General features: G+C 41.5%; 1 pseudogene; it reads left to right on the top strand.

Annotated features, from left to right (window-relative positions):
- Positions 1-8,103: 8,103 nt before the first annotated feature.
- Positions 8,104-8,348, top strand: LOC118881602 (annotated as a pseudogene).
- The last annotated feature ends 1,492 nt before the right edge of the window (positions 8,349-9,840 follow it).

Genomic DNA, 9,840 nt, shown 5'->3' with positions numbered 1-9,840 from the left:
TATATTATCTGCAGATAATGACAGGGGTTTTTTTTTTTTGTTCGTTATTTGTTTTCTTTCCAATACTTTCACTTTTCATCTTTTTCTTTTTCAATCTTTCTTTATTGTGAACAAATGTACTGACAGAGGCCATCCTTGTTTCTATCTTTAAAGGTAATACTTCTAACATTTCACCACTGAGAATGAGGTGTTTTGTTTTAGTTTTTTTGTTTGTTTTGTTTTTGTTTTTGTTTTCTTCAGTAAAATTCTTAACAACAAAAGACAGGTTAAAGTAATTAAGTAATTCTCTTCTGTTTCTAGTGTGCTGAGTATGGCCCCTTCCATATCTTAGAGCTTCAGGGTGCCTAGGCCCACATTCAAATACCAGAATCAGACTCTCTCAGCCTGAGGCCTCCGCTGATCCCCCACAAAACTTAGGAAGGCTGCTCTGCCCCAGTGAAGAGAAGCCTAAACTTGCTGTGGAATCACAGCTCCAGGAGTAGTACTCAAGCAATTACTTTCTCTTAGGAACTGGACTTCAAATCCCCTAGCTCCCTCACCCCTCTGGTGGGATCATTGTGAGGGTCTGCTTCTGGGGAACCCAAAAGAAGACTGTTTTCATAAAATGGTTGTTGAATTTATCATCTGGGTTTTTTTTTCTGAATCTATTGAGATGATTTTTGTTTCTTGATCTGTAGCTGGGTAAATTATATTGCTATTCTCTACTGGCTAAATGACATCCTTTTCTTCCTGGGATATTTCCTACATTGCTGCATTTGGATAGCTAGTGGTTTATTTATAATTGTTATATCTGTAAAGTGAAACTGAACTATCAGTTTCACTGTCCTTTCTGATTTGGTGTCAGGGTTACACTAGCAGTGGTCAGTGACTAGCCTCATACAAATTGTTGAATCGTGTTTCTGAGTTTGGGTAAGATGGAGGTTTTCTGTTCCTTGAAGGTGACAAAAGTGCCTATGAGGACATCTAGGCTTGGTGAAGTATTTTTGTGCCTAGAATTTTTTATTTGGATTCAATTTCTTTAATGTATAAATCTATTCAAGTTTTCTATTTCTTGAATAATTTTTGGTAAGTGATATTTTTCCAGGTAATTGTCCACTATAACTCATTTTTCAAATGCATAGTTTAACATACAGAGCTCAGAGTTTTAGGAGAGCTGTTCATCTCTCCTCCCTCGCAGGGCTGGGCAGACACAGAAAGGTGGCAAAGAAAACAGATATTTTTGTTCATCTCTGAGATGAGCCTCAAAAAGACATGGAGGAGGAGCTGTTAATTTCTCAGATACTCCTAGTTATATTCGTTAAAGACTTTTCATTGTAATTTTTAAAAAACTCACTAACACATTCTGAGTGTGTAAGGGATAGGGTGAACAAAGGCCCATAGGCTAGGCAGAGGCACCAAAGGTGACTTTAGGTGGAGGTGAGCACCAACTGGGCAGAGAGAAGGTTTTCTTGGCAGGATGATAAGGCAAGATGCTTACTTGGCACAGAGGCCACAGCCACATGATGGAGACCTAGAGGCCAAATCAAGGAGGTAGAACTTTATCCCATAGTTACCTGGTCTCCTGCCTTTTGCCAAATGCACCATTTTGGAGAGAACTGCAGGGTAAGAGAGGGGTGAAAGACACAGACTTTTTCTTAGTACTTTTTTTTTTGTGGCTGCATTGGGTCTTCGTTGCTGCACATGGGCTTTCTCTAGTTGTGGCAAGCAGGGGTTACTCTTTGTTGTGGTGCACGGGCCTCTGATTGCGGTGGCCTCTCCTGTTGCAGAGCACAGGCTCCAGGCATGCGGGCTTTAGCAGTTGCGGCACACGGGCTCCAGAGCTCAGGCTCAGTAGTTGTGGTGCATGGGCCCAGTTGCTCCGTGGCATGTGGGATCTTCCCGGACCAGGGATCGAACCCATGTCCCTTGCATTAGCAGGTGGATTCTTAACCACTGCGCCACCAGGGAAGCCCTACATATGTGTTTCTGTAGAATTGCAGTCAAGAAGTCCTTCTTAGTACTTTTAAGCCCTATTTTAACATAACTTGGTGGTGAAAGGGAGATAAGGATAAAGAGATAAGGGAGAGGCTGGATCAGTAGAGGTAGGCCCCCAGAGCAGCTAAGTCTTAGGTGTGACCAGGGTGGGAAAAGCCTGTAATCAAGTGGGAGAATTTGACCTGGGTGTTGGGAGGAAAGGGTGCGAATGTAGCCTTGGGACAAGAATGTACAAGGGGTTTGGGAAATCCAGTGCTTTGCAGCTGTGTGACCTCGGGCAAGTTACTTAACTCCCAAAGCCTTGGAATACCAGAATAAGGTCTCTGACTTTCAACTGAGTTCCATGCAATTTTAAATTCATGTGGCTTTGCCACAGGAATCTGAGGATCAGTGGGGTGGGTGGAAACTTCAGGGCATATTTCCCAAGGCCCCATCTTCAACCTTAGTAGCACCCGTATTCTATCTCATTTGTGCACTGGGGATCAGAGCAATAGTGTTGTTTGGGAAACCAAAAGATTCTGTGGTTTAAAAATTAAAATAGTAAAGAGGAACTGCCATGGATATTCAACAACCACTGGGATTTTTAAAATGATGAAACATAGCATTCTAGAAAAATAAATGCACAATGATATGCAAAATGGATTAGAGACGGGAGAAATTAGAGCCTTGGTTCTCAAGGAGTGGTCTGTGGACCAGGGACATCAGCATCACCTGAAAGCTTGTAAGAAAGGCAGGATCTTGAGCCCTGACTCAGAACAACTGAATCAGAATTTACATTGACTTTAGATGATTTAGAAATACTTCAAGCCTCTGTTAATGAGGGCCCAAACCAGGGGCTTCAGATTTAGTGACCTGCTAGGACTGAAACTGTGTAACTCAGATTGGGACTTGAACCCACATGCTGGGACTCGAACCCAGCCAAAACCCACATTGGGACTTGAACCCACGGCCTTTTAACTGAGATCACACACCTGCTTTCAGGACTTAATGAAGCTCAGATTCTTGATGTCACAGAAAGAATTCAGTGAGAGATAAAGTGATAGGTAAGAAGTGTATTTATTTAGAGAGAAACACATTCCACAGAGTGTGGGCCATCTCAGAAGGTGAAAGGTCTTGGGAGAAACACACTCCACAGAAAGAGTGTGGGCCATCTGAGAAGGCAAGAGCGGTCCCAGGGTATGGAGTTATCAGTTTTTATAGGGGTGGGTAATTTCATAGGCTAATGAGTGGGAGGGGTATTCCAGCTATTTCGGGAAGGGGCGAGGATTTCCAGGAATTGAGGCAACACCCACTTTTTGACCTTTATGGTTGGCCTTGGAACTGTCATGGCACCTGTGGGTATATCATTTAGCTTGGTGATGTGTTACAATGAGCATACACTGAGCCTCCAGGTGTAGTGGAAGTCAACTTGTCTGCCATCTTGGACTTATTTGGTTCTACTCAGTTTACGTCATGTCCTTGGGCTATGTCATTCTTTTAAAGGTTGTGTCCTGCCCCCTTCCCTCTGTTTCAGAACCAGGGAGGCCCAATAAATGAATGAGGAGCCCACTGTGAGAGACTCATGAATGGCAGAGAGACCCCACTCCTCACCCCCAGGGGGGAAGAACCCTCAGATCCAGCCTCGAAGACGGTGGTCATACCAGAACAGAGGTATTGCTAGGAATTTTGATTTTTCAAGAGAAGCATGAAATCCAGATTCCAATGTTTAATCTCCTGACTTTTTAATCTTGACAACCAATTTTTAAAATTGTGCCTAATTTTGAGAAAAATAAACTGAAAAGAGAATAATAAAACAAACTTGTTTTCTTTTAACCCAGGGTTGAGGGGTGGCAAACCAAGCAGGGTATGAAACAGTGTGTATGGTATACTATGTGTCTTGGTTTGGGTTTCCCCCAAGGTAAACTCTGAGACCAGGATTTGAGTGCAAGTAGTTCATTTGGGAAGTGAGCTTGAGGGGAGGGAAGAAGTGAAACCAGGAAGGAAAGCAGCCTATAATGAGTGGCTTATTCAACAAATTACTGCTATGGGAAACTGGAGCCCAATGTTGCTGAGAAGCTCTTGGAACCAGCGTAGAACTTGCATGCCCAGTTATCCCACCAGAAGGATAGGTGGTGAGTTGGCATGTTAAGATACCACTTCCCGAGCTTCTTGGATGGAGCTGTTCCTGGGTGGGAGTAATTCCCCCCTACACACGGCCTGCTGTTAGTGCTTAAAATAGTCTTCCCAGCTTCCGTCAAGCCTTCAGGCACAGAACTACACTCTTGGTAAGTGAGTCTGTAGGAGCACACTGAAAAGAGAAGGTCCAAGGGATGCAGCAGAGTGCTGACAGCATCTGCTATGCAGCTGTTTGCGTGAGGAAGTTCTTTTTACTTATCTGTGGCCCAAATGTGTATGGATATGAAAATACCAGAAAACAATAAGAATGGTTGCTGCTGGGGAAGATAATTGGAGAGAAGGGACAGGGATGTCAGGGAGACTTTCATCATGGATCATTTTACCTTTTGAATTTTGAACCTGGTGAATGTATTATTTATTTTTAATCAGTGCAATTAAAGCATAGAGATTTAAAAGTGTCCTGCAAGAAGAGAAAAGAATAAAAATAGATTACAAAATGACTTACATGTGGCATCTGAATTCAGGAAAAAGGAGGTAGGTGGTGGGTGAGGAGAAGTAGAGCACACTTAAAGGAAAGACAGGTGTTCAAATGGGCTGAAGTGATGGGTGTGTACAGTGACTAGGCAGCTCAGATTTCTGATTCCATGCTACTTTATATATTTTAGTATATTAAATTTTGTATAGCACTTAACTAAATAGGATTTAATGCTTTTACCTTTACCAGGCCATGCATTCTATTTCTTGGTACAAACATTAGGGTCACCAAACCATGAGATGGGCTTTGAAGGCAGCCAAACACAGTCACCAACATTCTTCTTAAAGTGTGTAAGTGTTGACTGTTATAGATCATCTCTTCCTTTTTTTTTTTTGGCCACACAGTGTGGCTTGTGGGATCTTAGTTCCCTGACTAGGGATTGAACCTGGGCCCAGCAGTGAAAGAGCTGAGTCCTTACCAATGGACTGCCAGGAAAATCCCAATCATCTCTTCCTTAATATCAAATGGAGTCTCCAGGAGTCCTGTTTAAAAAGTAACTGCCCTCCATGAATAGCCAACACAATGTTGAAAAAGAACAAAGTTGAAGGACTTATACTTCCTGATTTCAAAAATTACTACAAAGCTACAGTAATCAAAACAGTGTGATACTGGCATAAAGATAGATATATAGATCAACAGAATAGAATAGAAACCCCAGAAATAAATCCTTGAGTCTATGGTCAATTGATTTTTGTTACAGATGCCAAGACAATTTAATGGAGAAAGGACAGTGTTTTCAACAAATGGTGTTGAGAAAACTGGATTTCCACATGCAAAAGAATAAAAGTTGGACCCCTACCTTACAACCATATACAAAAAAATTACTCAATATGGCTCAAATACCTAAACTATAGGAGCTAAAACTGTAAAACACTTAGAAGAAAACACAAGGAAAATCTTTATGAAATTGGTGTTTATAGCAGCGTTATTCACAATAGCCAAAAAATGGAAGTAACCCAAGGTGTCCGTTGATGGACATCATGGACAAAATGATGTTTTATCAAAAAAAAAAAAAAAGATTTCCCTACATCATCAATAATGGGACAAAACAACAATGCTTCCAGATGTCATGCACTGAGAAGGATACTACAACATCATATTTGTGATCTTGCCAAAAATGTTTAACCCAAATCTAATCATGAGGGAACATCAGCAAATCCAAATTAAGGAACATTCTGCAAGATAAGTGGCCTAGACTCTTCAAACACATCTACATCATGGAAGACAAAAAAAAAAAAAAAAAAAAAGAAAAGAAAAAAAAGCAAAGAGGAACTTCCTTGGTGCTCCAGTGTTTAAGAATCTGCCTACCAATGCAGGGGACACAGGTTTGATCCCTGGTCTGGAAGATCCCATATGCTGCAGAGCAACTAAGCCTGCGTGATGCAACTACTGAGCCAATGCGCCACAACTACTGAAGCCCATGTGCTCTAGGGCCTGAGTGCCACAACTACTGAGCCCAAGTGCTGCAACTACTGAAGCCCATGCACCTAGAGCCTGTGCTCCGCAAGAAGAGAAGCCACTGCAATGAGAAGCCCACGCACCGCAATGAAGAGTAGCCCCTGCTCGCCGCAACTAGAGAAAGCCCACACACAGCAACGAAGACCCAGCGCAGCTAAAAAAATAAACAAACAAACAAATAAATAAATAAAAGCAAAGAAACTCCTGCAGATTAAAAGATTAAAGGGGCATGACAGCTAAATGCAACATGGGATCCTTTTTTTTTTTTTAACATCTTTATTGGAGTATAATTGCTTTACAATGGTGTGTTAGTTTCTGCTTTATAACAAAGTGATCCTTAATTGGATTTAGGATCAAAAAATATATATATACAAAGGACATTATTGGGATAATAAGGGAAATTTTAGTATAGACTGAATATTAGAGATCAGTACAATAACAATGTTAAATTTCATGAGAGTGATATTGTGGTTGTGTACAATGTTTTTGTTTGTAGGAAATTTATGGTGAAGTGTTTAGAGGTGAAATGCCATGATGTCTGCAGTAACTCCCAAATGTTTCAGCCAGGGGAAAAAATGAGAGAGAATGAGAGAGAGTAGGTACAATTGGAGAATCTAGGTGAAGGATTTATGAGTGTTTATTATATCTTTCTTGTGACTTTTCCTGAGGGTTTTAAATTTTAAAAATACAAATTCGTGGATTAAAAACAAAATAAAAACAAAATTTGGGGTTAAAAAGGAACTGTGCCCATAGGTGCAAACTACTGTGGATTTACAAATGTGCCCAGATGTGGCCTCAAGGAGGGCAGGCACCTCACCTCTGGGTTTTCTAGCAGAGGTGAGCAGAAAGGCCAGATTCATCTGATGCTGCGGTGGAGTCAGCAGGTAGTGAGCCAGAAGCCAAAGATGGGGCACTGAGATGGGCTGTACCCATGGAGCGATGGGCAAGGATGTAGAGTCAAGAAAAGAGGTACAAATGTATGATTTCCAGTCCTGATGCTTGGCTGGGCTTCACAGCTCAAAAACATCTCTGCCACCCCTATTGCAGTGCCTAACAAGAGAGACATTACTTTGCTCTCCCAATAAACTCATATTAATTCATTAAACAAGTAGGTGCTGAGCATCCACTACTGGGGTATAAAAACGGACAAGACTGATGTGGTCCCTCTGCCTCACAGAGCCCAGAGTCCAGTCTTGAGGACAGATGGGGAAATGGTGTGACAAGTGATTTGGAAAGGCCCCATAACCTGAGCTGGTGAGCTGGGCAGCGAAAAAGGCTCCCCAGGGGAAAGTAACTGGCAAGTTGGGGAGTAAGACAAACTAGATGAGGGTACAGGAGATGAGGGTGTTAAAAATGAAGAGAGGGCTTCTCTGGTGGCGCAATGGTTAAGAATCTGCCTGCCAGTGCAGGAGACACAGGTTTGAGCCCTGGTCCAGGAAGATCCCACATGTCGAGGAGCAACTAAGCCTGTGCGCCACAACTACAGAGCCTGCGTTCTAGAGCCTGTGAGCCACAACTACTGAGTCCATGTGCCCCAACTACTGGGCCCGCGTGCCTAGAGCCCGTGCTCCACAACAGAAGAAGGCACGCAATGAGAAGCCTGCACACCGCAACAAAGAGTAGCCCTCACTCACCGCAACTAGAGAAAGCCCGCGCGCAGTAACAAAGACACAACACAGCCAAAAATAAATTAATTAATTAATCTTTTTTAAAAATGAAGAGAAAGAGAAGTGGGAGGCATCAATTTAAGTGTGCTTTCTTCAAGGGACAGAATTCAGGCAGATTTCTTTGAATCCTAGCTGTTCACCTTAAAAACTGTGCAGCATTGAGCAAGTTACTGAACCTTTCTGGGCTCTGGTGTCTCAGAGTGAAAATAGAGAAAATAATACCTCCTTGCAGCATGAGGGTGAGAAAAATATGGTGCAAGGAGCACCTGGTACCTGGTAGGTACACATAAATATTAATGTGGCACTCTCTTCTCTTCTCCACTATCTTATGTGTGGTTGAATTTGCTCCTCGCCATGTCTTCTAACAAGACTTTCAGGATCAAGTGATTCCTGGCCAAGAAACAAAAGCAGTATTGTCCCATTCCCCAACGTATTAGAATGAAAACTGATAATAGAACAGGTAAAATTCGGAGAGAAGACATTGGAGCAGAACCAAGCTGGGTCTATACGCAGCCCCACACATGAGGAGGCAAACATATTTATGCTGTGTCAAAGTCACTTACCTCTTACCATATCACCCTGAGAACATCACTATCTGAACAGCTGGATGTATTTTATTGGGAAAATGATTTTTCTCTTTGTGTCAGTGTTTCTGCACTAGTGCTTTGGCTTGGTAATAAATATGTAAGACCTTTTGTTGGAAGAAAAAAAATGTCAATGTGAACTTCAGTTTCACAATTTTGCCTGAGGCCAGCTCTTGCAATACATGTACACGTACGTGAAAAACTCAGATAACCAGTGTCCAGAATATATGAAGAACTCTTTTTTTAAAACCATGATGAAATGCTATTTATTACCATTTAAAACCTCTTACTAATTGTCTATAGGCACATAGCACAAATTTCCATATCTTAAGTTACCAGCTGGTCATTTTATTTATTTATTTAACATCTTTATTGGAGTATAATTGCTTTACAATGTTGTGTTAGTTTCTGCTGTGTAACAAAGTGAATCAGCTATATGAATACATATATCCCTATATCCCCTCCCTCTTGTGTCTCCCTCCCACCTTCCCTATCCCACCCCTCTAGGTGGTCACAAAGCACCTAGCTGACCTCCCTGTGCTATGCGGCTGCTTCCCACTAGCTATCTATTTTGGTAGTGTATATATGTCAATGCTACTCTCTCACTTCATCCCAGCTTACCCCTGCCTGCCATGTCCTCAAGTCCATTCTCTATATCTACGTCTTTATTCCTGCCCTGCCACTAGGTTCATCAGTACCATTTCTTTTATTTTTTAGATTCCATATATATGTGTTAGCATACAGTATTTGTTTTTTTCTTTCTGACTTACTTCACTCTGTATGACAGACTCTAGGTCCATCCACCTCACTACAAATAACTCAATTTCGTTTCTTTTTATGCCTGAGTAATATTCCATTGTATATATGTACCACATCTTCTTTATCCATTCGTCTGTCGATGGACATTTAGGTTGCTTCCATGTCCTGGCTATGGTAAATAGTGCTGCAATGAACATTGGGGTGCATGACTCTTTTTGAATTATGGTTTTCTCAGGGTATATGCCCAGCAGTGGGATTGCTGGTCATATGGTAGTTCTAATTTTAGTTTTTTAAGGAACCTCCATACTGTTCTCCATTGTGGCTGTATCAATTTACATTCCCGCCAACAGTGCAAGAGGGTTCCCTTTTCTCCACACCCTCTCCAGCATTTATTGTTTGTAGATTTTTGATGATGGCCATTCTGACTGGTGTGAGGTGATACCTCATTGTAGTTTTGATTTGCATTTCTCTAATGATTAGTGATGTTGAGCATCCTTTCATGTATTTGTTGGCAATCTGTATATCTTCTTTGGTGAAATGTCTATTTAGATCTTCTGCCTATTTATGGATTGGGTTGTTTGTTTATTTCTTTATTTCTTTATTTATTATTTATTTATTTATTTATTTATTTATTTTTGGCTGCTTTGGGTCTTTGTTGCTGCATGCAGGCTTTCTCTAGTTATGGCGAGCAGGGGCTACTCTTCGTTGCAGTTGCAGGCTTCTCATTGCGGTGGCTTCTCTTGTTGTG

This window comes from Balaenoptera musculus, chromosome 15 (genome assembly GCF_009873245.2).
Source record: "Balaenoptera musculus isolate JJ_BM4_2016_0621 chromosome 15, mBalMus1.pri.v3, whole genome shotgun sequence".
Classification (NCBI taxonomy): Eukaryota; Metazoa; Chordata; class Mammalia; order Artiodactyla; family Balaenopteridae; genus Balaenoptera; species Balaenoptera musculus.
Note: the sequence above shows the minus strand (reverse complement) of the source record. Positions and strands in the feature narration are given on the sequence as shown.